Raw genomic sequence first — 27,787 nt, forward strand, 5'->3', positions numbered from 1 at the left:
TAAGACTAAAATAAGCAATTAAGGGTTCAAAACCTTAACAAATGAGACAACTAAAATGGAGCAAAAAAAATGTCACTTGAGCAATAAGTGCTTCATCAGCAATGAGTGATTTCTCATGAAGCAATGGGGTTAGAATAAAAACCTGAAGCCACTGCAGTCCTCCAGGACCAATGTTGCTCAGCCCTGATTTAAAGGGTATGAGTCTTAAATAGCAAATCAATTAAATGAAGTTAATTAATAGCAAAAACTAGTCACTAATTAAGAAAATGGTTAGAATGAAACCCTGTAGCCACTGTGGCTCTCCAAGATCGGAGTTGGCCACCACTGATATATTGTGTGTATGTATATATATATACACACACATACTGTAAATCAGGAAATACTGAAACATGTTCTTACATGGTGGGGTTAGTGTTGCTAATCTCTTCTTATTGCATTAATGCATTTCTTCATGACAGCTGATGGCGATGTTTCACTTACCTTTATAAGATGAAGAGCCTTATGTGAGACAGCGGCTCTGAAACAGACTATGGAAGAGGTAGTGGAGAAGTGTTGGACAGGATTATTGGGATTTCCACTGTCTGCTAGCTAGCTGAGCTTTACCACTAACTAAATGAGACAGTGCTAACTCAAAATGAAAATCTTGATGTAAACCCACACACATGCAGCATTGGTTGTATGCCATTTGTTCTTCATGCTACAGTGCAGAACGTTGAAATCTCTGCTTCTTCAAAGTGGACATGTTTAGTAAGTTTTAAGAATTACTTTCAGGTTTGAATGATACCCTGTGGTCCCCATTTTAGACTACAAGAACAGGTATGTTTTTTTTTTCATTTTTTGTAGATAATCCACTTACAAACACATTTCTTATGGCAAAATAATGTATTTCAAGATTATGAAAAAATATCTTCAGAACTTATCTTTTAAGTGTTCTGACACAGGTTGTATTCACAGTCCTGAAAGTGGTTCATTAAATGCTGCCCCTTTAATAATGATGAGATAGTTCTAGCAAGTCATCCAGTTTATCAAGTATACAGTCAGGTGCCAGTTACATCATATTGTATTGGGGAGTGGAGGGGATTTGGGTCAGCTTTAAATTATACTCATCTTTCTGAACAGTTTCGACCCTGGCTGTAAACGGCATGAATAAAAACAAAGTTGTTCACTGGCTAAATATTATAACTAAATGACATTAAATACAAAACTAAAACACAAGTTAAATATTCCAAAACTTGATTTTTCTTGTTTTTATGGGAAGAATGAAAAGATGCTTCCACTGGATGTAACTGATTACTTCTGTATATGACCTAACCAGGTATGTTCTTGATAATAAAGTTTAAAACACATGAAATGTCACCAGGGTAATTACTGCAGAACTTGAATATGAATCTGTCTGTGAACATATTTGTACATACAATTACAAGAGAAAAATCCACCTACTACTAAATTTAGGTGTTCAGAAGTAAAAGGGATGGTGCTGGTATTGAATATACTATCTTTGGCAATGTAGTGTATATCCTTTAATTTTCTCACTCACAGAAATTATGAACAGAATTATGTAATTTCTTTAAGAGATGTGGGAAAATATTTGGTACTGTTCTTAGTAATGAAAAAAATAATTCACTCGACAGTCTTGTTTCAGATGCATGAGTGTGGCTTCCTAGCGTCATGAAAATCAATAATATACTGTAGCAAAATAAAATCACACTAATTTAGAATAATTTCTTATTGAACATACAAACCATCACTACCGAACAAACTGTTCCAGGCAGTCCTCTTTTGGAAATATTTCACAAAATACAGTAGATACACAAAGGTCAATGCTAAATTAATTCTCCTTAATACTGGAACAAAAATACACTCTCTAGAGTTGAACCGTAATATTTGAAATGTATGAAATATAATTAAAAAATTAAAAGACTTTTTTTAATATGCAGAGCACATATTTTAACAAAGCCCTCTTGAATGTAAATTGCAATTGTCCCAATGTCTCATATACTTTAAGAAAAAATACTCAACACTACACTTTACTGAATTCTGTTCTCACAATTTGATGGGTGAATTGAAAACAATCAAAACATCTAACTTTACACTTAGGTTTAATTTTTGGGGGATTCAAAAGAAGAAAAGAAAATGCTTAAAGGAGATTTTGTTTAGACAACAGGCAAAAACATTATTTGAAATCATATCTTCTGTATAAAATGCCCAGTTTACTGTTCAGCCACTCCATGTTCTAATCCCGCTTATCCAGAGCAGGTTCATAGGGAAGCTGGAATCTATCCCAGAAAATGTACATTGGAAATCAACTGCATAAGGTCATCCTTATTATCACATTTGACCTGCTCCATTTGTGCCAGTTTGAATTGAGTGATTCTTGTGAATTCTACAGAGTCTTCTTTAAAGGAAACCATTAACATATACAGTATCTTTCACTTACAAATCTACTTAATTCACTATCTGAAGAGCATGCCAATCACAAGAGGCAAAAGTTCTACATTGTTTTTTTTTTCATCAAACCATGCGTTACACATAAACTGTACTATTAGGTGGGTGTTCACCTCTAATGGACTGAAATCGCCCCCCACCCTCCATTTATCCTTTTGCAGCTTTTATTTATCTATTAAATATAAAACACAGCATGAGTAAACAAACTCAGGTTCAGGGGAGCATCCATTTTCAGTAATACTTGAAAAACTACTGCTGTTTTGTGGCTGGATAGGGACAGTTTGTGTGACAGTTATATGTCAAGGAGGTTTTGCAGGTTACACTTACACTTCTACACAAAGGAGAACTCACACACTGGGAGAAATGCACACTCCATGCAGAAAACGTGCAATGCTATCAACTGCACCACCAAAGTAGAAACATATACTAAGAAAAATGAAGTTTAAAGTCCAAAGCAGCTTCTGAAGAGTAGTGTTGTTCTCATTATAAACAACTTGCAGAGCTAATCTTTAGGGAAGAGATACTGGACAGTGTATCTACATAAATACATATACTGTACAGTAAACTTACATTGGAGTCAACTGGGCAGTGAAAAATGCAGTTAATAAACCAATACATATGATAAACATTTTAATACATAGTTTGTTAGGTACAGTATATTTATTCCTTTAAGTAATGCAAATTAGTTTAAATAAATCAAATGCTTAAGAAGCACATTAAACCAACACTTCTTTGCCAGATAATGTTGACTTAAACTTTCTAATAAGGTCTAAAATCTGTCTTTATGGCTCAGTACAGATTCTTGCTTTTATCCTAATAATAAGCCAGTGAAAATATACTGTATGTTGATGTCCGTTGTGTTTATTATGTTTATTTAGTATTTTGGTAACAATTCAAACAGGATCATATTCTTTAAGAGGCAATCCTATAAAACCAATCTGTATGGAACTAAATAATTAAAAAAAAAAAAAAGCATTAACACGTATAAGGGTAGTATATCTTATTATAATAAAATATTACTTGAAATATATCTAATATAACTTCCATTAATTACATCACTTATTACATCATTACAAGAGTTAGTTTATTCAGTTCTATTATCGCCAGTTACTAGCACAAACCAAGCCATACACAAATTGTTGTGTCTTCCGTGGAACACAATAATTTATCATGAAGTGTAAAAAATTACAAGTAAAATTAATACATGAAAATTGTATACAATGTGATTACTCACTCAAATGTGAATTATCTTAGAAGATGTTCAAACTAAGTGAGTACATGCAAAACAGAATCCATGATATTGCCTTGTCGCCTCAAACTACAATGTCGGCAGTTCAAACACAACTACTATGTGCTGAGCTAGTCACTTACGGATAATCCAAGCCTTTAAATACAAAACATTTTTCAAATTGTAGCTAAAATGATAAAAAAAAAATCTACATAGTGATTATATTACAAAAGTAAATTAAGCATAAAACAAGAAAATTATAATCAAATATTGTAACAGAAGGTGTGAAACATGCACTTATTAAAAGACACTTTAGAAGTAAGATATAAAAATTAATAACAGACATTAATAGACATTTCAAAATAAACATTTCAGTCTAAACTCTAGAGGAAAAAAAAGGGTCATAGAAGTAAACTGCTATGTTTATATTTAGATGTAAAAATCAATTGTACATCTTATACAAATAGAAGAAAATGAAGATGTGCTTTAATCCTGCACAGTGAAATGAGCAGTCAATAAAGATGGTTATATAAGAAGTCTCATTTCAACATCAGCTACTAGAAATTCCAATTACAATGATGAAAATTAAGCATGAATTGCAAAGTCTTCTTGAATCATCTTTGTTGAGATACAGATCATCAGATATTAAAAGTCTACATTTTCACTTGTGTGATCCATTGTGACATTAGTTGTTGAAATCTGGGCCACAGTTGCATTCATTGTTCAGTGAGCTTTTCCACACAGTTAAACCCACCGACAGCAATGAATGTTCATTGTGACCTTTGCTATAACTTTTTCAGGGCAGAATAAATAAATAAAGCAGCCATGTCCTCGTTAGTTGATGTCTACCCTCTGAGGCTTAAAACTCTAAGCCATGGCTTGTGCATTTGCCATGAGGTTAAGGACGGTTGGCTGCAGTGTACAATCAACGGTCGATGGTTCTTTTCAATTTATCTCAAACTCACCGACAGCGTTGAATGTTCACTGAAGCAAACATTATATGGATGTAAATGGATTTGACATCTATCTGGAAAAGACAAGTAGCACAATTGGCATAATGAATACAATCTTTAGAATGGCAGTGTAAACAAAAGTAAGGACCCCACACTCCCAATAAAATTTGATTAGGATAAAATATTATTCATTGTCACTAATTACAAGAGGAAAAAATTATTTTAACCACAAACATATTTATATGTAAAATAATCAATGGAGTCAAATTAAAATATGGCGGTAAGAAATATATCATTGTTAACTGATAAAATATATGTGACACAAGTTGTGGAACAGTAAGAAAAAAAAATTATAGATCCAGGAGAAAACTGGTGCAAATGTACAGATTAGTTTAGTTAGCTGTAGAATGACCATGATCAACCGAACCAGCTGGGATAGTGCTTTTTCAGGTATTTAAAGCAAAATTTGAAAGTGTGCAAGAGCACCCAGCCTACCTGCTCTATCTTAGAAATGAATTCATCCACCCATTTTGAAAATGTATTTTATAGCAGGGTCACAGTTTATCAGGGACAATTCCAGAAGTAACAGGCAAAAATGAAGGAACCAAACCGAGATCAAATGTCAGCTCACCACAAGGTACACCCAGACATATGGGGTCAATTTAGAGATGTCAATTGCTCTAACATACATTTTTGGAACGCAAAATCAGAGTAGCCAGAGAGAGCTTGTGTGCATACAGGGAGAAGAGCATCTGTGCCAGAAATCAAATCCAAGTCCCTGGGTATGTAAGGTATAGGATATTTCATGAAGAAATGACTTTAGATAAAGACCCATTCTGAACACACTATTTAATCAAGATGAATGGGCAGCATTCTAGTATGTAGTTTGGGAAGGTTAAAAGAAAAAAGAGTTTGGTCCATTAATATCAGCACACTGTACTCTCATGTTCCTCTTTTGAACTACTGAGTTGAACTAGTGTTTGTAAAATGTAAATTCTGCCAAGAACTAGGTTTTGGACTGATAGAAATTTAAAAAAAAAATCTGAAAACTACTACTAAATAAATGTAAAATATATATTTATTTGTACCTTTTGACATATTTATTAAGTTAAAATAATGCTGCACTTAACACTAATTTGACTAACGGACTAGAAACCACAACCAGTTATGTAGTCTGACATACTCAGAGATTGTCTGCCACTTGCCTTGGCAAAATAAGTTTTGAGTCGTAGTGGGGGAGTTATATGAGTGTGGGAGCTGACTACTACTAAGTACTCATCCAGAGGTACAATACACAAAATGCTGCCATGAAGAAAGACAGAACATCATTTGGACTGTGCAAACAGAAATGAGTCTCATCCATGTGATGCCTCATGTTTAAATGGAAAGGAAAAAAAAATAATGGCAAAAACTGTTTTACCTGGAAAGTATTAGTACAGCACTAGTTTTCTAAGGCAGCATGTTACTGGCTGTCAGAAAAAGGTGCAAGCTCGCAATACTTTGAAAATGTAGAACTGTACTGGAAAGTCATCACAGAGTCACGTAATTTGCATGCCCTGCGATTACTATTTGTGTAATCTTACATCCTCAGATGACAAGATCAGCAAGCGCAGTCACCAAGTCTGACACATCCTCTGACAAGAAGTTGTGCAATGTGCCAACAGCTTTAACAACTGCAGATGCTAGATCTTATTGTATTGAGGACAATATATTACATGACTACCCCACGACTTGTCACAGAAGTTTTAAACTTCCGAAGCTGGTACATGTACAAACATTTTTCAGTTAATGTATATCTAGGCAGTCTCCTCCAGTGTTTTTTCTCTTTACATTATGCCAAACACATGACATCAGACAGACATGCCACTATTCTGTTTGCACAGTCCAAAAAACCAGTTTTCCTTCATTCCTTGTGGCTGTGTTGTATGTACTGTGCATAATTAGAGTTCCTGGGACTGCGCAGTGACTGCCACCTAGATTATGTAAATGAAGCCTATGAATGAAATCGCCTAATCATCCCACTTCTTTATGCCAAAATGTTCCATAGTTGCAAAGGAAAAAACAGACATAAAAAACTTTCTCAATTAGTAACACCATTCCTTTGTAATACAGGCCATCCTATTGTCACCATCGGCACAAAGAAAACCACAATTGTGTCTTCTCTGAGAATAGGTACGGTTTAAAAAAGTAAACAGCATATCTCCAACCACAAATTACAGAGGACATTAAAAAGTCTTTAATATCAGCATAAAAAGAAAACACCAACGACATATTAAATATTTATGATACAAAAACAGCTCAACGGTGAGTAACTGTTTCATATTTTTGTCTCTGTATATTTTAGGAAGCACCCTACCTTACACTGAAAAATGAGGGTACATAAAATTTTGGATAGTTAGATGAATACAGCCTAACACAAATGTAATACTGTAGCTAGAATTACATCCAAGACAACTTCTGTCTTCCGTGTGATGCTGCTGGGACAGGGAATGACTCCGGAAGGAGGTTGAAAAAGAGAATGGACAAATAAACTAAATGATATTGCGTACTTCTGATTTTTTCCAAGGAATGAACATGGACGCATGGCAATATAAATTATTTTGGACAGCAGCTGAATATATGTGTTGTGGCAGCCGGCTGGGATTCCTACCCGGACCACGAGGGGGCAACTGCCCTGGTTGTATTGAGGGCCACGGGTACAGGGCTTAGAAGCTCAACCCTGTAGGGGCCCGTGGTCACCACCAGGGGGCGTCCCCGTGCCTGATGGACCCTGGACCCCAGCACTTCCGCCACATCAGGAAGTGCTGGGGGGAAGAAGAGAGACAACACCCGGAGTGCTTCCAGGGAGACATCCGGCACTTCCGCCACACTGGGGCGTGTCGGGTGGAAGATTGCCAGTGCACACCTGGAGCACATCCGGGTATGGATAAAAGGGGCCACCTCCCTTCATTCGAGGCTGGAGTCGGGTGGAAAAGGACAAGGTCTGAGAGAAGGAGGCGGTCTGAAGGCATACTGTGGCTTTGGCCTGGACTGTTGGGGTGATTGGTGCTGTGGCACTGGGTTGGTGCACTTATAGACATTGTAAATAGTGTAAATAAACGTGTGTTGGGCCTTAAAATGGTGTCCGTCTATCTGTGTCCGGGCTGCTTCTCACAGTGTATTATGGTAAACTAGGCTGATCTGCATGTTTCATATATCTGTAACCCTTTTATAATAGTGGGAGCCCCATATTATATTAATGAGTACTGACCAGAAGGCACTGCACCTCAGTTGTTCTTCATTTTTATGTTCATACCCTCCAGCTCAAATATTTCATGTAATAAAAATCGGATCTTAATCATCATTATTTATTGATACATATGATTTACCTGATTCATAAAATCAGCAACATGGAGATACTCCAGATAGAGAAGTTACCTCTCACTCCTTCAACTCCACATTTCATTCTTGGCTGAGGTGGTTGAGATCTTCCCACTTTTGTGTTGTTTTCCTCTGTAAACTTCCCAAGAGTGAGTGTGACTGGGTCTTGTGGCAGACTGGAGTTCCGCTCTAGGATAGTTCTGGTCTATTGCCCAGCGCTCAAAAGAGTGATGTTGGCTTTCTGTCATCCTGTAGTGGACAAAGTGGGTTTATAAAATGAATATATAGATAATTGACAACATGACTACAGAAGTTAATAATAGCATTTTTAATTAGACTATTTTGGCACAGGTTGGCCACAGAAAAGCAAGAAAAGATCGACGCAATGCAAATGTCAATGTAGGTGTAGGAAAAGATATAATTCAAATAAGAACTATGAGTTTGGCTGAATTTAAAACATTCCAAAACTTTTAAGTGTTAATATGAGTTACACAGTCATCTCATATTTTCCTTTACACTTACTGGAATTTACTCTAATTCAAACAATGCATAAAAAATACACACAATGATACAAAAAGCATGCCTCTAGTGTGCTGTTGTATGTCGGAGGGATGTAAATGATAAATTTGGCCATAGTGCCAGCTAAATAGAACTGTAGAGTAAAATCAATATATATTTTCAATATGAAGTCGAATACACTGCTTACTTATTCAATTTCAAGACATTAGACAAATGTGGAAGTGATAATTTCTTCTTAATGTACCTTTCACATCTAATACTGGAAAACAACTGGAAAGGTAGGAATTTTTTCAATATGTGCACAAACGGGTTTGGTGACTTTCCCAAGATGAAGTGAGCCGTTAGCAAGATATGTGCCTGCAACTCTAAATCTTCAGCCACTAATTAATTAATGGAAATAGCTGTAAGATATGTACTGACTTTCCTTTATTTCAACTGATGATAAAAACTGAACAAAATGCACTAAGCAGCATGTTTCTTAACACCATGAAATTATTTTGTTACATATATGTAATTCCTATTGGAATCTAGAGCAGAAGTTTTCCTTTTTATACAAGGAAGGTTCAACATAAGGATTTCTCTAATTCAATCAATCAGTAACTCAACTAATTCTATCTATTCCATTAAACTAATATTCTTTCTCTTCAGTTTCCTTTAATTTTGTTTCCACGTCAGCAAACAAATCAATTGATCCCCATGCTGACCACAGTTTTCTTAACTTTATTCAAGAGATGTGCTTCTGCAACATTCTACTTTACATCTACTTCTGCCTGTAATGCAGTACATATCATAAAAATGCTGTAAAAATTGGTATCAGAACTAAATAGATGCAAAGATGTCTGACCTAATAATATATCAGACTTTGCAGAACAATTTAAATGATATTTTAGCACTGTATCTATCACATATTACTGATTTTGATTTGGGTATGTAATTTTATTCACTGTGTTCTTGCAGTGTATTTATTATTTTTGTTTGTTATATGGTAACAGTCAACATGAAACTTATGACTCATTAACATGAAGGAAAAGAAAAACTGCAATTTTGTTTCCCTAAGATTATCAACGCGGTCTCTGTGGCATATAAGAACACACTTAGGTTGAATCACATCAAAATAACATTTGGAAATATGCTTGAAGTTGCAGATTAAGCTAGTTGAGAACACTGCAACATTTCCCTTGTATGCTGAGTCACCTCTGTGCACTCAGCATTAGCGTGTCTGCAAAAACCTCCTTTAAAATTGAGTATTTTTCTATGAAATACTGCAGAAGCTCTAAAAAATAAATCAAACTACAGGTTGGACACAAAGACATCTCTGCACATCTATGTATCATACTATGCATTGCTCTCTATGCAATGTTCTGTCGTTTGCTCAGTCATGTATTTTGTAACATTGTGAACAACAAAATAGTTTCAGTTCCTAAAACTGTATTTTAAAACATACACTTTTAGTCTTTTAAATGTAGAAATGCATTACCTTTGAATGAAAGCCTTTAGTCAAAAAACTGTCTTCCTGTACGGCAGGCAAATGGGTTAAAAAAAAAAAAAAAAAAAACAGACCTGGTTCTAAAAAAAATATTTCTAGGCCTGCCATTTCCTTTTTACATTTAGCGGGTCATAAATAATCAAGAGCACTTTCTTTGCTATAAGCAAAAGAAATGCCACAGCTTACATGAAACGCGGATTTTTTTCAAACTTGACAACTAATAAGAAGTGACAGAGCTGGATGAGGAAGAAGTTTATTGTGTCACAGGGAAAGGCCACAGGGACTAACTGCTGAAGTCATCTGTCCTGGGACCAGATCAGGTCTCCTGCCTGACGACTTGTCCTTAATTTAAGTGACTGCTCTTGTCAGCCCCCCTAGAGGGCAAGTGTGTGAAATAGAGCATTTCATCACAACCCTGGAGTGTTCCCTGTTCCAGACAAGCTGACCTAAATTGAATATGGAGGCCCACTGTTCCACATATTGGACAGATTCTTTTTATTCTTAACTGCCTCAGCACTATCTTACTCAAATGTTTTACGAAATTCTTAATGGTGGGCATTGAATATAGACATGTATTTATATTTTATGACAATCACTGGAGCAACATAATGCAAAGCTACATAAACCAAATTACAGCTAATGCAAATACTTGACACTAAATTCTGTGACATTTTATTACAATGTTTCTGTCTTCTAAATCTTTGCTAGTGTGATAACTTTAATTCCATAGATTAAATGATTTTCAAGTTAATGATTTTCTTTTCATGCCAGGCATTTGGATAAGCCCTTCATTTAAGTAAAATGAGTTCAAGACTGCAGTTTCAGTAAGCTTTCAGTTCTGGCTATTTGACCAAAATGATTTCTGTGGTCTGTGTGCATTTAACTCTGAATCTGTTTTTTTTTTTTTTGTAGTACTTGGGCTATTAGAATGTATAAAATAATACTTCAACACACTAAAGAACTTCAGTTAAAAGTGAATTTTAATTCTTGAATGTTGACATCTGTAAACAAACATAAATGCAACTAAACAAAAGTCAACAGCCCACAGATAATGCAAATGTTAACTTAAATAAAAAAAACAAGGTATGCTATGTAGTTAAGGCTCACCTTGTGACCTGGCAGAATTTTAAAACATTGTCTACAAAACAATAATCATGTGCTCAATACTTTTTGTTGTAAAAAACATAACATTTTATGGGTTTTAGTGAACTATTAATCCCTGTACTTTTGGAACTCACATTTTCCTTTATAGGATCTCAGAGAACCAGAGCCTATCCCAGATAGTACTCAATGCAAGGCAGGAATCGGCATTAGGTGGGACACAAGTCCATCATAAGGAGCGCTCAATAAAATGCACACACTCTCTAGGCCAGGTCAATTTAGTCTTGTCCATTTGCAATACATACAACACAGAAACAACACATCCAGCTGTGGGGAAAAAAGCCCACATCCCATAAATCGGTCAGGAATCAAACATACAGTATTTCTCTAGAGCAGTGCGACAAAAGCACCAAGAGCTTCACCACATTGTCATTTAATGGTCATCAGTGCAGTATTATAAAACTGAATATTTTGCATTAATGTTTTAAGATTTAAACACAAACACAAAACGCTCATTTAATGGTTATCAGTATAACATTATTAAACCAACTAGTCTGTGTTAATATTCAGTAAATTAAACAACAAAAATAATTATAGTCTGGTAAAGAATTTGCAAATTACCAATACATTTAGACCTAAATATCATATGAATAGAATTTATGATATTGGATGGATGGAAGGCATATTGAAATAAAAAGGAAACTTCAGAAATAAGGTAGTGTAAAAAATAAAAATGTCAAGATTATGTAAAATCCTATCAAGACATAAATAAAAAGGTAATAAAAACAATTCCTAATCAATACTAAAGAGAGACAAAAATCATGAAAAAACATTAATTGGCAATGGAGATGATTTACCAATGCTGACTTTTTTTAAACTGCAAATGACTTTACATATTTAGTGTACTGAATATGTGAAACCAAACTTTCAAAACTAAAAACAATTTCTGCTTAAGTAGAAGAGCCCTTCCTTAGAATTTTTTAACACTTGTCAACATGATTTTTCTAAAAAATGACCCAGAACATACAATGTAATGTAAATAACATTTACATTCGGATAAGTAAGCAGGACATTCTATCTTTTCATATGATCTTCAGCATGCATACAATATGAACTGTGCAGTAAATGGGCAACAAGATAAAAAATGGAGGCTTTGGGTTTCCAGCATTCTACTGAAAACTGCACTTAGGGAAAAGTGGGCCTTGACTGTTCTCACAACATAATAATGTTTGACACTAAAGGAGCAGAAATAGTCATGATTAAGTTTTTAAGACTAAGGTGAATTTACTACCCATCATTAACTACAACCTAGGCTTCCTCTCACCCTCCTTAAAAGCCATCACTTTCCTTTGATCTGGAACATTATACTAATTGCAGCTGTAAGATTTTTTTCAGCAAACTCTTGAGCTGAACGCAGAGTGTGGTGATAAAATTAAATCTGTCAGTCAGTATTACATGGCTGATACACAGTGTGTTGTTGAGGACCGATTTTGATTAAAGACCATAATTGAGGATAATGGAGCAGTTATCAGAGTAATGCACAGTCCCAGTTACAGTAGAACTGAAGATAAAATACATTACTCACCCTGTGTTAATGTGATGACAAGTGGACTTGCCTGTACGTGTGCTGGGGCCTCAGCTCTGTCCAATATTACCATCTGTACACAATATGTGCATTATCACTGCCAGTATGAAGTTCCCATGCTTGGCTTGTAGTCTGTGGCAATCTGTATTAACATAATTACATGCACAAACTGATTAATATGCTGATCTTTTTTGTTTTTGTGACTTAAATTGCAGAAATAAATACATGTAATGGCACACTGCGTTTCTAACATACAGTTTCCAATATCTGCACTTTTTTTGATAAGATATAAATAATAAAACATGCTAAATGTTTCATGATGACTAAACAGAAATGGAATCACATGTACAACATATAACATATTTTCTAAATTTGGCCGGTCCCTCATTTAAAGAACTCTACTTCGCTTGATGAGAAAAGAAGAAGGCAGATTTGATATTCTTATCATCTGCGTACTTACTGGGGAATTCCTTGATGTTCCTACACAGACTAATAGCTAAAAAAATATGCAGAACGTCCTTGTATTATTGTGTAGATTGCTACTCAGTGGATCAAGTGGACAAGAAATGGTACCAGGGAGGTATTCTAATGAAGTCACTGAAACCACTTTGTTGTGTTCTTGGCGAGTAATCACAAATTTGCTGCAAGGTACACTAGAACATCTAATACTTAAACATTTTCAATTGCAACAGTCAAATGAAGCAGTGAGACAATGATCTACTCAAAACTTGGCCAATACATCCACCACCGTGTCCTGACAGTTAAAAGCCACAGTCCATGAAAAGGACAGTGAAATATTCAGATTTGACAGTGTATTAAAAGATAGTGTAAGTTCAGTATTTTCTAAGTTATTTCTTCACAATCATGGTATATATTAACTTGCCACATGAAATTGCATTCAAAAGTAAAGCATATTTTATAAATTAAAAAAAAAATCTAGCACCCTCACCTTTTATAATGGAGGTGAAAGGTATCAGAGTGCCATTATTAAGAACAGCCTTAAAACGTCACATGTCTATTTTTCAAGTCAAAAATGTTACAGAGTAATGATTTGTGTCACTGCAAAACAGCACATGCATGCCATTGTAAGAAGGACAAAAAGCACAAAGCAAAACACTGTTCTGACTTTCAGCCATTTAAAATGAAAATAGTTGTGCACTTTACTGCACAGCATCTTTCAAGGCCCAGGCATGGATTCACCTCGGAAAGAGCTGTTATTCATATGGTGTGCTGATGCCCAAATGTGAATTGCTGTCTCTGATCTCTAGACAACTAGATAATAATAACTGAAAAAAGTCAAACTAAATATCACTTATATTCTTTTACTACCTTGTTTAATTTTTCACAAAGATATTCTTTACTGCCTGCTAGACTGATACCGCACATGTGTGTTTTAGTGAAAGGGAATATTTTTAATGACTGCTGGATTGTGAAAGATGAGGCACAGAACTAGCCACTTTATGTGGACTGCTGGTGTGGTGGCCTTAAAAAGGACTTTCTGGTTTCTGCAGTGGCTAGTTCCACATACTCTAAGTTGCTTCAACTTTTTGCCTATTTCAAGCATGTCACCTGGCTCCATCTTACTCTGCTCTTCTGGGGTCAAAGGCAACCCACATGCCACTCTTTCCCTTGGCTCCTTACCAATGGCGATGCATTAGGGCTGATGGACTCTAGCTGCTGGAAGACGCATTGAAAGTGTTTTCTAAGTGTTGTGCGTGCATGCCCCTCCCACCTTGGTGTTCAACATCTCCAGGTAGCACAGAGCTGTCATTCCTGACTCACTGCAAGAATTTTACATGTTCTCCCCTTGGATGTACAGCATTTATTGAATTGGTTAGTATGAATGAGTGTCAGTGAATTTTACTTAATCAGTTCTTTTACTATCATACTCTCAGCAAGAACGACTAATCGTGCATTAAAAAAACTGATAATCGGTAAGTGGCTCTTCAGTCTGCTCTATCGCACACTCTGCCTTTTTCATTTTTTTTTTGTATCATGCATGCATTGAACACACAATGAAAAAAGTTACATACAGTTGACTTGGCTCTTTCAAAATCTAAGACTTTTATTAAAAACAAAAGGCAGTGTCATCAGTTCACTTCAGACTTACTGTTATTTGCACAAAGCACAATGTTATCACTATTTACTTATTTAGCTGATGCCTTTATCTGAGGTGACTTACAACATTTGAAAGATACAATTAGTTATATTTCTTGCGTTTTTCCAAATGAAACACAATCTGGTGAGGTGACTTGCTAATGGTCATAGAGTGTAAAGAAAGTCTTATGCGTTCTTTTCACTACATGGCGGTCACTTGCAATGAATCTCACACTGTAGGCTGGGTAAAATTTCAATGCAGAATGTCTGTTCTTACAAGCCATGACAGAACTGTTGAAAAACAAGAATTGCAGAGAGGATTGTAAGTAAAATATAGCTTGAAGTTGGGGGCTTATTGTGGATGTCATAACTCCACCCACATCAGAGGCTATGAACAGATAAGCGAACAGGAAAACAAAAATAGTTCCAAGAATCAATGAAAAAATAATTATTTCTAGTTTCCTTTTGTTATCACAAGGATGCTTCATAAAGACAGAAGGCATGTTTTATTTAATCATAATCCTTGCTGCTTCAAAGTGTACATACTGTATATGGCAAATATGAGGCTTTTTCATTCACCTATGGACACTCGTACACTACAGCTCACTGTAAGCTGCAAGAACAGACAAGGTATATATAAAATGTACAAAAAAAACGCTTCACTTTATAATGCAATTTTGTATGGCATATTAATATACTCAAAGACTGTGAAGAAATAACTTTGACTTGAAAAATTCCAAACTTATCCATTAAGAGTTTTGTGCCTAAGTATGACTCTTCATTACCAGTGGATAAAAACCTTTCCAAAGGAAACTTACTGTACATCAGTTCAAAATAAGGTTTAGTTGACAGAATGACAACAGTCAGTGCTGCTAAGTAACAGTTTACTAGGTCATCATCTAACATGATGAGGCCAGCAGAGTGCATTAAATAGACAGCCATCACACAGTATGTTGAGTCTTTAACTGATGCAATCAAATTAAAGTTGGCTTTGTTCTGTACATTTTAAACTCAGTGTAAACATTATTTTAATCACTGTTTATCCTGTAGCTCATTACAAAGTTACAGGAGTACAAATAGTATACAATTTTCAGAATATGTTAAGTAAGCTCAAAGACTGCTTGTCACAAATAATATTTGAAGATCTGCACAGCATGCTTTGACATTTACAAAGTTAACTTCTGTCTGTATGAAATTAGCAACATACACAGCTTAAGTTAGTTATCTTTCTTTTCCCATATTTGTCTGTGTGTCCTGTGTGTCACAAACTAGCTGTTGCATATTAAATTAATACTTTAATTTCTTAATCTATAAAAAGTTTTGTTGTCCAACCATATAATGACCAGAAACTATATAACTGTGGCATATATTAGATACCAAGTATGGTTAATTATTACTTATTTTGTTACATCTCATCTTTCCGTGAGCTGTCAGCTGATATTACCTTAATTAAAAAAATAAAATCAAATCATGACCTCTGTAAAACTTTCTCACAAATAAATCTGCAAATTGGAAAATGTATTAATTCCAGAAAGAAATAAGCTTTCATTGGTGTGAAGCACAAAATGGACATATGAATGAGTTTTTTCCTAGTTGAAGAGTTGCATAAAAAGTTGTTCCTTCCTTATACTGTAAATTATTTGTCTTGTAAAAGCTACTATTTTATACAGGCATTCAGCCCTTGTTCTTTTTGTAACAAGATCTGAATGTTTATATCCTATCTCTATATTAAAAGGCCAGCAAATTTGGCCTAGCAAGAGAGGTCATAGAAATATGAAAAAATAATGCCCATGCTCATAAGAGAAAGGCTAAATTCCCCCACATGCAGCTGTAAGGTGTATAATCTGCCAGTGACCAATACCTAACTTGTCCGTTTGAGTTTCAGAGCAAGACTGCCACAGGAGAGAGATAAAAAGGATCAGGCTCAATCCAAGTTGTGTCTTATCTATTTAAATAAATGCTAAGGTGAACATGGAATGCTATACATCTCAGGACATTACTTATCGTGCTTCTTACAGTCACCCTTTGATCCTTTTTCCTAGTATCTGATATACAAGTAACCTAGGCACTATCCTTATGTAACAACAGGAAAGAATGATATCAACATGTTAAAAATCTAAAAAGACTAAACATAATTTTCCAGGGTCAACTGCATAACCTGAGAGAATATACTGTATATTGTGTTAGCATTTTGCTCAGCTAGCACTTAGGTAGCAAAGTGTTTATTTATTTATGTATTAAACTTAAAATTCCCACCGTGTTGTTGAGAAGTTGCATAACGCAGTTATTTAAAGACACAAATGAAAAACGGAATGCTTATTAACCTCCATACTAAAGAGACTATTTCTCTGCTATGGATCTAAACATGCTGTGTAAACTTCCCATTATACAATACCACTGGCATGAAGCCACTGCACATGGATTATTATTGACAATGTGATTTGAAACTTCTAATACTTTTAATCTATGCTATTAGAATTTATATCATTTTTAATTGATGTTATTTGCAACCAATTATTTTATAACAGGAGACATGGGATTAACTGCTCAGTGAAGTAATTGATTATGGAAATTACTTATGTCAACATTCCAACACCAATGTATAATAAACTGAAATTAAAACATTTTTTTTTTCTTTTTCTGGTAAGGTATTTCAAAAGTACAATATAATCTTGCTATCTGCAACTGTTGTTAAATTAGGACTAGGAAAGAGATTACAACTGGGTATGACCTTGAGAAATATTAAAGAATTTTAGATGTTTGTTTATTTATTACCACAGTTTCCTGTACAGAGTTGGCAGCATAGAAGTCACTGTGAAATAGTCACTTAAATATTTTTTTTTTTACCTGCATAAAAGGATCATTTCATTATAACACACTTGCAAGATCACAAACATTCGGGTACGAGTGAGATTTAGACAGGGCATGCTGCTGCTGTTTATTAATTTCAAAATAAATGACAAGAACTGGATACAATCTTAACGTTGCTAACAGAAAGATGCATCTATGTTTAGCCATTATTTTATACATATTTATATTGAACTAGAGAAAGAGCCCGTTTCAACAACGTAAGATGAAACAGGCACGAGTGGAATAGTAATAAGTATAAGCACCACAAACCTGATATAGGTGTATTGAATGAATGCGTAATTAGACCTCGAGCTGTAGTCGAAATCGCCTTTCAGGCATCTAGAGCTTTAATCGAAGTCGCCTTTCTCTTTGAATTTTTGCGGCTGTAAATCCACCGCCTGCCGCGATGTTGGGGTTGGATGTCGGTCGAAGTCGCCTTTCTCTTTGAATTTTCGCGGCCGTAAATCCGCCGCCTGCCGCGATGTTGGTCTCATAAGGTTTTTCAGGCAGCTGCGCAGAAGGCAACTGCGCATTCGGCTTCAGACAGACGTGAGTGAGTGAGTGAGTGAGTAGGCTGGTGAATTATATATAAGATGTTGCATTGATATTTTCATTAAAGGTCATTCTTTTCTAAGACTATGAAAATCTCCAAATAATTGTAAACAACAATGCATAGTTAGCAATTTTGATCAAAATGCTACAGACATACATTTATTGACCAAAATGTGTGTCTCAGTAATTTAAATAAGCCTGGATAATAGAATTTGAGCATTAAACATTGCCCATATAATTTTTCTCAGTTATCTATTTATTAATATTGCTATATGGCATGGAACAAAAACATTTATGATCCATTCTGAAGAAAAAATAAACATGATAACGGACAATTACTACATAAAACAGTAAGATTTTAAAGTGGCTCAGAAAAGCCTAGAAAGTGTAAATAAGCAATGTCCTCTTTGTTCATTTCCAGAGCACAATGTCTCAGGTAAGCCACATTTTTCATCAGTTTAGTGGTATCTTTCTTTATTTTCCAGAATCAAAGCTAACAGGGTGGTTTGGATGCTATAGTAACTTTATCATAAATGTCTCCAGTAATCAAAATATAAAATATTGAATTGTACTCCACAAGCAAGCACTGTAAAGACTGAATTAAATCTATGCAAAACAACTGAATTTTCTAAAACTGCCTTACCAGTACAATATTTAAGCAGTTTAGAGACACTCTTGGTTGTAATATGTGTGCATAGCACAAGCTGACACCGAAGGACATGCCTGCAGTGCACACTGACAATGACTGCAGTACACCCTATTACATACATCAACACCAAGTTAAATTAGAATCACCAACGTCTTTGGAACGTGGAAAGACACATGCTACCAAGATGAACCCCAATAAGCAGGGACAGAGTATGTAAAATATCTGCACAGAATCCACTCCATCCAGAAAAAGAACCAGGATCCAGGAACTTTGCTTTAGTAACACTTGAAAAAAGGAAAATTTCAAAATATAGGCTCAGAGATAAAGAAAATTAAGAATATATATTTATTTATTGAGCTTTTGTAAAAAGCCAAATTTCCCTCTGGGGACAAACAAAGTGCTATCTATCTATAATGATAATTTAAAGGGACAAAGTTGTGATCCTCTTAAAATATTTTTTAAATAGGTCAAATCTTTTAAACTTCTTTGCAAAGTAAATGGTCAATTTTGAAGTACGGTGTTGAAGAAAATAAGGAATAAACCACCTCCCCCACCCCAACATATTCTACAGATACCCTGGTTTCACAGTGGCATTCCTTAATCCCCCTGACTCAGAGTTTCTAATGTGGGAAGCATACTGTATAACTCACATCCAGTCTGAACATTTCCATTGTGTGGAGGGAGATCATAACAATTTCTATTTGGCCACCAGCCATAATTTTTCAACTTTAAACAACAGGCGCCAAGAAGCGGGCTGCTGCACAGTGTGAGCTGCTGATTCCAGTCAAAAAAAAGAATGGCTATATATTAATCTCATCTGCTACTGAGATATTGATTAAAACGGTCTTAAATGTTCTTCAAAAAGGCTTAACAGTTAATTGTACCAACTATTCTGGTCTGCCACAAATACTTAGTTTTCTATGGCTTCCTTTATACTACTGCATTTTAAAGAAAAAAACAATGTTGTGAATTTTTTATTTAGAAATCATTGATGATTCTGATAAAGAAACTATTTTATAAATAGCAAAGCAAAAAAAAAAAATCAACAAAACTAAAACTGATTTGGCAGAAGACCAATGCTTAAAGAGGAATAATTTCAAAGCACATATTATATTTAGCTTTAAATTAATCCGACTATTCCAATTTACATAACAATTCAGAAAATCAAAGGCACTCCATTAGATAAATTTGTAAGGATACTGTGAAGCTTAAAACGAGATGAGATGTCAGTGAGGACAGTTTTATGAGACAGATGAATGTGGTCTGATAGTATGATTATTGATTTCTGAAAATCCCTCTCCTAATATATACTACATTTTATAGCAGGTGCTTATTGAAGGTAGTGTATATGCCAGTAAAATATATTTAAGCCACAATATATTCTGTTTACTGTTTTCACACTCTGTAATGAGAAAGCTATTTTATAAACCAGGAACATGAGCCAAGTAGCAAAAAACTAAATTTATAGGAAAATATTGCTATTTTTTACAAGATATGAAATATTCTTAATAAAAGACCCTAACATGAAGCAGTGCTACCAGAGTACATCTAAATAAGCAGTATATCTACCTATTAAGGTATATTGAGCTTTTAAACAACAGGCATAAATAACAAGGAATATATTCTGATGTTCTGGTGATCAATCTTCAATCTGAATCAATACATAAAATTGTTCATAGTCTGTATTTCTCTTTCCTAGGTTCTTAACTAGAATAAATCTTGTGGTTATCTGTATGTGCCTTAGTGTAAAAAGTACATCAACCACACTGATTAGGGTGTGGTTGAAAAATGTCATGTAATTTGGTTGCATATTTTCTTTATTTTGTAAGAATAGTCTCATATATCCAAAGGTAAAAAGGAACATACAATAACATGAGTTTCCTCATTATGATACAACAGTTACTTCAACTGAAAGATTTTATCTAAAGTATATTAATCAAGTGCACTTTTGTTAGGTTCACTTCCTATTTCCACATATATGACTGCCCATTTAGTGACAGCACTCAGTTATTTAATACAGGTAGGCAGAAATTCTGAATGTCATTCAGATCAAGAATGGGTAAAAATAAAATAAAGGTTTGAATGCATCAAGACAATGGCTACCAGTGCTACTGAAGTGAGTTGTCCTCCTCCACAACAGTGTCACAGCACCATGGAGAATAAGCCACCATCTGAAAATGTTCTTGAAGGTGAAAACTGACAGGTGAAGAAATGAGATGACATAGACTTCTGTAGAGTTTATAGACAATTCATATCCAAAACCAACAATAGTACTGAAAGAGATATATCACTAAGCACTATTCATCCTACCTTACCACTGATGTAGCATAGACATTGACAATCAAAATGAGTTTTACTGTTGCCATGTTAAAATAAGAAGATGCAGATGCAGTGACCAATGGAACAAAAGATCTGGAGAGGTTGAAAAATCATTTGCTAGAATGATTAATCTTGGCTCCTGCCGATTCATGCTATTTTAAAGACTACAATACTGTCAAAACCCATGGATACATTCTGTCAAGTGCCACAATAGCAGGCTGATCATGACAATGTAATGATTTAGAGTAACGTTTCATAGTCTCTTGATACATGCAGAACAATGTCTGAAATTCACAAAGCACATTGCTTCTGATTAGGTACATTTCTTCACAGGTGGCGCAGTGGTAGTGCTTCTGCTTTGCAGTAAGGAGACTGTGGAAGATTGTGGGTTCGCTTCCTGGTTCCTCCCTGTGTGGATAGCGCTTTGAGTACTGACAAAAGCGCTATATAAATGTAATGAATTATTATTATTATACCACTGACATACCTATTTGTGATTGGCTTTAGTACTTGTACTTGTCTTGTTCATCACAATAACGTTTCACACTAAACACCATACAGTTGTTTCAGGAACAAGTCAATGAACTCATCTTAATACTGTAACCCAAGATTCCAACACAGTTTAGCTTTGAAGGAATAAGAATGAATGATATACTCAGATTAGAAATGTATCTCTAGTTAATTTGCAACAACTATGGGACAAAATGAGTCAAACTGTGGAACAATAATGGGTCACACTTTTGTCATCTTTCTGAGTTCATACCAAATGAATTCAGAAGACAAAAAGTGGAACACCTCGCAATCAGGCCTCTAATAAGGAGGCCACTCGAAATTACTGAAGTGATTTAACAATATCAATAAATGTCAAAATACCAAGAAAAACAAAAATGTTATTTTAGAAACTAGAGAAGTCATACGTGAGACAGATACATAGTTTTGATGCATCAGGTTCTAAAAATAAATACAGGAGTTTGAAGATATTTTTTCCTTTAAAAATGTCAAGTTGCAAATCAGTTACTTCTAAGTTTCCACAGCACTTGAAATTCCTTTGTGGGATTGTCAAATAAAAAGATTTTCAATGAACATATGTATAAAGCATCCTTTTTATTTAAATTTAAGTTTCGTTTACAGCCTGAAATAAGAATAAAATTGAAGAACCCAAAGACAAGAAGCCACACTATCTTTACTTTGCATATGTTTAATGTCTATATCAACAGGCGCTCACACTTGCGTAAACATCAAGGGTGGTCTGCTATACATAGAACAAGGCAATCTGTGCCAAATGTACACTTCTTAATGAGTTTCAGATTTATTTATATAAAGTGCAAGTATCTTAAATGCTGCCAGGTTTTTTTCTCCTTGTAAAAACCATTTACCTTAATAATACCAGCAAAAGATCAGTAAAACACCATGGCCAAAGGAATAGGGCCACTAGCAAATGGAACTGTTTTTCAACTTTTACGACAAATATATATATATTTTATGTATATATATATATACATATATATATATATATATTATATATATATAGTGTGAGAGAGAGAGAGAGAGAGAGAGAGAGAGAGAGAGAGAGAGAGAGAGAGAGAGAGAGAGAGAGAGAGAGAGAGTATGCTAAAAGAACAGTGTAAACTAACTAGAATTACAGAACTTTATTGACTATATTTAACATTAAATAAACAGGTTAGACACCTTTCAATTCAGTATTTGTCAGAAGTAAAGACGATACAAAAGTACATGGGCAGCAAACATGCAATATGACTAGTAGTACACATGCTGTATATTTTCTTATGCAGTAAAATAGCTAGCATTGTTCCAGCAGAATAAATCAGTGTCCCTCCGCCTACTACACTAAAGAACAAAGAATGGAAAAAAATCTTACCATTGTAACAGGATTTCCTCCCTTTGAAATTGTTTTCTTTCTTTCTGTACTTGAAATATTGGCTCAGGGTATCCCCAAAACCAAATAGTTTAGATGAATTCTTACCTAGCATTAAATCATAAAACATATTCAAAATAACCTCACCACCGCACCATAAATACATCCTCACTTGACTCAGGAAAGAACATAAATACAGATTATTTCATCTCTGAAAAAATACAACATAAGCCATCCATTCCATCACAGTACCTATCCCCTCCCTTTCTGTACCCCTTAATAGAATACCGTTCTCATTGTAACTATAGGCAGCACAACAAGTCCAGGACTAAGAAATGAGGACTCTTTACAGTACTACTCACATAACAAGTAAAACAAACAACGCACAGCATTTTAGGACATAAATAAGCAAAAATAAGAGGCAGTTTTCAGTCTCACAGTAAACATATCCAGGCACACAGTGAGTCTGAAAGTAAAAGGCCTTAAGTTTACATACCAACCCTAATTTAATGTGTAACACTACACAAATTACAGGCGATTACTCAGTTACTCTAGTAGTGGCCTGTATTCCCAGTAATTGTTGGCATGTTAGTGCTTCTTATGAGAGATGGATGTTGAGGAATAATATGTGATTCAAGTGTTTAAAAAGTTTCTGTTTTTTTGTTTGATGCATAATTATGAATCATTGTACTTAAGGTATAGCCTGGTGTTTTGGGCAATGGACCTGTCACACCAGACACAGTACCTAGGTTACTGTAAAATTGCATGGTGGCATTGGCAGCTAAAAAGAGTTAAGAAACAAAAGTAAAATCAGATTCTCTATTATCCTTGCTGAGAAAGGAAAACAGCTGTTGCTTGCCTGTTGGCACACATAAGTACATAAGATTCTCAAAACAGCTGTAACTCCAGCAGCTCAGGTGTGGGTATCACTCATGCACTGCTGTCAAAGGACTAACTAAGCTGACCATCACAAAAGTGACAAGTAACCTTGAAGTATACCAATAAAACAAATTGTAGATTATTACTTACCAGGCTATTAGTCCATATAACAAGGTCTCTGGCAAAGAATTTATTGAAACAGAGAAGCACTGTGTTGACATAAGAACACGCTTCAGTGGGAGACCCACTAGACCCAAGTTAACACACTATGTCATAAGGCAAGGTTGGTTTCGGAGTAAGAGGGAATTTTTAGCAAATGGGTGTAGATAGATAGATAGATAGATAGATAGATAGATAGATAGATAGATAGATAGATAGATAGATAGATAGATAGATAGATAGATAGATAGATAGATAGATAGATAGATAGATAGATAGATAGATAGATAGATAGATAGAAATCAGTCATATATAGTTCAGAGCTTTAAAGAATTTTTACCTTCAGTGGAAAGGACAGAAAAATCACATGCTTCTCTGCACTGTCTGTGCACCTAGGTATTTGTTCCAGAAGATTTCATAAATTTTAAGTCCTGTTGACCTACATTATTATGCTTACTGAAATGGTTAAACAAAAAATTTGAGTTTTACAGTTTCTAAGCATAGAAAACTCTAGGTGTCAGTCATTTTGCAATTAATATAATTCATAAGATTTTTAAATAAAAACAAATATATATTTTTTCAACAAAAGCAATGTCATCATTTGCTCTGTATTCATCCTTCAGTAAAGGATCACTTATTGATCCAAATTTTCATGCTGACTGGAATAGTAACCAAACATACCAATACAAACAAACAAGCCTCTTGTGATGCTTTTGCTATATTTTTTAAACACAAAATTAATGGTATTAGAAATAATGTAGTACATCCCCACAAAGCTGATCCTATTAAATCCGGTATTCCTTTTTAAGTGAATTAAATTCATTCACCAGGATGGATTTACCCAATCTATGTAGAATAATTTCTCAACTGAAGCCCTCCATTTGTGTCCTTGACTGAATACCAACAAGCTTTTTCAAAGAAGTAAATGCTAATTGAAAGTGTCCTTCACATAGCAAACTCATCATTAGATAGGGGTGGGGGGATCTTCCTAAACTGCCTTAAGACTGTTGTTGTAAAGACTCTTCTGTTGTTGACAAATTTAGTTCTATTTCTAACCTGCCTTTCTTAAGTCAGTGGATGGGCCTCTCCCTTTGGTTTGAGTCTTACTTAACAGGTAGAAACTTCTTTGTTAGTTGTGGAAATTATACTTTGAAGACACATGATAATCTATATGGTGTGTCACAAGGATCTATCCAGGGTAAACCGCTCTTTAAGATCTACATGCTTCCATTGGGTCAGATTATCTCAAGGCATAACATGTGCTACCACAGCTATGCTGATGATACAAAACTGCATTTATCAATAGCACCTGATGACCTGACTCTCTTGGTTCACTGACCCAATGTCTTATTGTGATCAATTAGGCTTGAAAGTGAAGACGGAGGTAAAGAATTTATAAGTAATTATTGACTCCGACCTAAATTTTAAACCACAAACTAATCAGATTATCAGGATAGCATTTTTCACTTAAGGATTATAGAAAAAGTTAGATCCCTTATAACTTTGCAAGATGTTGAAAGACAATTCACGCTTTTGTTTTGAATCAACTAGATGCTACTCTAATGCACTTCTTTCAGGACTACCCAAGAAAAACATCAATCGGTTTCAACGAGTTCAGAACGCAGCTGCCAGAATCTTAACTAGAAAAAGAAAAATCTGAGCACATCTCTCCAGTTTTGATGTCTTTACATTGGTTACCCGTGCCACTCTGAATTGACTTTAAAATACTGCTAATGGTTTACTAAGCCTTAAATAATCTCGCTCCGTCCAATATTTTGGAATGCCTGTCACCTTAAACTCCAAGCCGTAACCTTAGATGTTTGAATGAGTGTCTGCTTATAATTCCAAGAGCTAAACTTAAAAGAGGTGGTGAAGCAGCCTTCTGCTGTTATGCACCTAAAATCTGGAACAGTTTACGTCAAAACAGCACAAGAAAGAAAACACAGTATGGTATTCCTTATTCAAAAACTGATATATGCGCCAGAAATTGCAGATTTAAAGAACAAAAGTAGCATCACCTGTACTGATACATTTTGAAACTGAGACTTTCGAAGTCTGATGAAATATTGTAAACATCACAGCAAAATAAACAAGAGATAAAAGGGCCTTAAAAGCAAACAAAATTTTAGTAATAACTTGTAGAGCACACAGAAAATACATTGCAGCAAAAGACAGCCTTCAGACTCATCTTGGGATTCACATTCTCTACAGCTTTAGGGTATAAAGTATACTTTTAACATTCTTGCTCTTTGATTGTGCAATAATATAAATATATAGTTTATAAAAACATTTCTTGCTTGAGTGTAGAGGTTTTCCCTCTGGATGTACATATACACATATCAAACTCTGGGGAAAATTCCATGGACTATCCTATTCAAAGTAAACGGTGATGGGGCAAATGTACATTTTGGTGTGTGCAGTTCCATACGGGGAGAGAGACAAAGAGTTTCTAGCTTGTTATTTACCTTCAGCAGACTGTTTCATGAATGATTCAATTATGCCCAGAATTCAGGATCTCAAGCAGAGATCAATGTTGCCAAACTGAGAGTGTCAAAAAATGATGATTCACTGACTAAATCAGTTTGATAAATCAAGCAATATTCATTTTCTATAGCATTATTACAAGGTACCCAATAAAAATACACAACAATTAAAGAGAAAACCTTGTTTTCCCACTATACAACTTAATCACTACCAGAAAATAAAACACAAAAATAACAAAAACAAAACGAAAGTACTAAAACACATAGTGATAAAAACAAAACTGAAAGAAGCAATCAAATGTCTGTAACTGAGTGAAGTCTGAAAAATGTTGTAGGCAAACCCAGTACAGATATAGACTTTCTGGGCTTGTATATTAGCTGAAATCCTATGACTGGAAAACCAACATAAACCTTAATTCTGTCTTCAAGAAGAAGGTCAACATTAACTAAAAAGAATAAATGAAAGTGTGAAGTGAATCTTGCCAATGAAGCACTGATAGATTAAATTATCTGGATTCTAGTCAAAAATATTGATCAAAGTTACCCAAAAGCCCTTCAGTGGCTTATATTTATCAAGCTCAAGAAAAAAAAAATAGATCAAAGTGACCAGGGAATTTATTTAATTTTTGGGGTTTACTGGCAATGTGTAATACAATGTAGGATGATATGCTACTGTTAAAAAATTCCTTTTTGAAGCTTTGCCAAAGACAAAGGCAGTCTGCATATATTTATTGAAAGGTAATGGAAATGCTACAAACTGCTTTTACTTCTCACACTATAAACTGAGTAAAACCTGGTCTACTGGCTTTGACTTTAGGTACCAATTTGAGTAGAACCACTCCTTTACTATGTGAGCCTCACAATGGCATTGAAGAAGCCATTCCATAAATTTTACAAATAGGAAAACAAAAGTACAATGCACTTGTAATTTGTAGACCATTTTGAATAAAATAACTAGCTAAAGAAGTGAAAAAAATGTAATCATTTATATTAAACCTTAATATCTCTCAGATAGAACACGTCAGAATCCAAAGAAAAATACTACTCAATATTTTTAAGGTATTAAACACTCAGGTCTTACTGCAATATGATCATGTTTACTGCCAACTATTCATTCATTGATTGATTTTCAAGCCTGCTTGGACCAGTCTTCACTCGTCGTATGGCTGTGCTCGGGCTCTTATTTGGGATCCTGAGGTGGTTCGTCGTGTGGTAGGTACAGCAATGTGCTGTATGAGTGCATGCT

The 27,787-nt window shown here is 34.8% G+C and overlaps 1 long non-coding RNA gene across 1 annotated transcript in view; it reads right to left on the reverse strand.

The window, feature by feature from the left end:
* Nucleotides 1-12,564: 12,564 nt before the first annotated feature.
* Nucleotides 12,565-27,787, reverse strand: part of LOC114658512 (uncharacterized) — a 43,469-nt gene continuing 28,246 nt past the window's right edge. The window contains exon 4 of the long non-coding RNA XR_007936110.1: nt 12,565-12,819. This is a non-coding gene — a long non-coding RNA (uncharacterized LOC114658512). The remainder of the gene's footprint in view (nt 12,820-27,787) is intronic.

Source organism: Erpetoichthys calabaricus, chromosome 10, assembly GCF_900747795.2.
Source record: "Erpetoichthys calabaricus chromosome 10, fErpCal1.3, whole genome shotgun sequence".
NCBI classification, from domain to species: Eukaryota; Metazoa; Chordata; class Cladistia; order Polypteriformes; family Polypteridae; genus Erpetoichthys; species Erpetoichthys calabaricus.